Source organism: Tiliqua scincoides, chromosome 5 (genome assembly GCF_035046505.1).
Source record: "Tiliqua scincoides isolate rTilSci1 chromosome 5, rTilSci1.hap2, whole genome shotgun sequence".
Lineage (NCBI taxonomy): Eukaryota > Metazoa > Chordata > Lepidosauria > Squamata > Scincidae > Tiliqua > Tiliqua scincoides.
Window position 1 is genome coordinate 87659966 of NC_089825.1, and position 1656 is coordinate 87661621.

The window sequence follows — 1656 nt, forward strand, 5'->3', positions numbered from 1 at the left end:
GGCCTGTTGGAGAATTGCCTGCTTTGATTTTGTTTTAAAAGGCAATTTCTAGCCATTTCTAAACATCATCTAATTACAACTTAATGGCAGAGCTTGATTCTCTGATGCTACATACATTACTTCTACTGAACACCCCTCCACTTTACCCCCTCCCCACAACCTCCTGGCCAAGTCCAGTCAAGACATAAACAAAAATTGGGCTGGGAGAGGTCTGGAAGGAGTTTGAAGTTGCCATAACAACTACTGCGGTACTACTGGATCCTGAGTGGTTTTGTTTTTTTAAAAAAGGTTCTAGCCCTCAAGAAAATTTTCTAACATTAAATCAACATATAGCTTATTATGACAATCACAACCTTTTCTACACCCCAGTACTGCTCTACCTTAGCACTGATGGGACGGGGAGAAAATGGGGTCCTACAAATCTACTACCCATGTGATGGGTCAAGCTGCTGGTTTTGAAACAACACATCCCTCAATATTATGCCCATGGGCAGAGAGTGACTAAAGGTATTCCATCAGATTTTGCATATTCTATTTTCATCAATTGTGAAACATTATTAATAGTTGCTACACAATACCTAAAAAAAAACAACAATATAGTCAAACTCAAAACAAACATGCCCCCTTGGCTGTACAGTTGAAACTTGGAAGGCGCCAAATCCTTCTAAGTCAATAAATACGCTTTTGGATCTTCCTAGCAATGTCGACTTGCCCAAAAAACATCACTGCACATGGACACATAGTGGGAGAGAAAGCTCCCATGACTGTGACTTTGGGGTCAATCACATCACTACACATACGTGTAAAATTGAGGATTCCCAGGAACTGGGACGGAGTTCACAGTTGCCACAGCAATCACTAAACAAATGGCACAATCTGAGCCCAATCCTAAGAGTGATTACTCACAAACAAGTCCCATTGATTCCTGTGGGGCTTGCTGTGCAGTAAACATTTGCATAGGATTGCAGCCTGAATATCTTGTTTGTTTTAGGTTGTGAGCGTGCATTTAATAGAAACAAGTTTCTGGCACTCGTGGCTGTGAAGAAAAACCTGAAAACTGTATGGGAAAAGCTAGAGATGAATGAACATCACCCAGGGTACAATTTCAGTCTAGTTCTTGTCCCGTCACCTGACATTCCCTCTCCTCCCCATGCATCTCTGTTACTTCTCCCAAGAGCATAAGTCTCCACGTTCTTCCACAAGCTCCTGACTTAAAATATATTAAATGCCGTTGTTCATACATTTTGCAGCCGTTGCCATATTACAAAATATTCACACTTGCTTAATTTGAACTATTTATTTCATTTGCAGAATTTGCTCATCACAGTATATGAAGGTTTATTCAAGCACAGAAATCCAAAATGCCAGTGCATGAACCATACTCTGATCTGTGAGAGGCTGGAACTGGTTGGTACATTTCCCAGTCATCCAAGCTCTCCAGGTGGCTCAGTCCCTTTGCCAACTGCTGAAGCAAAGGAGAGAAAACTACAGTTCCGTTAAGTGTCGGGTCTCAGACCAGTGAGTAAGCGCATCTGAGAGCATCTCCGTCCCTCAATTGCAAAACCCAGAATGAAAAAGCAGAAATCGGAAGACAGACAATTTCAGGAGTGGGGTTAGAAGTCAGTGGCTGCTTAGGGAATAGAAAGGTCTTCATTT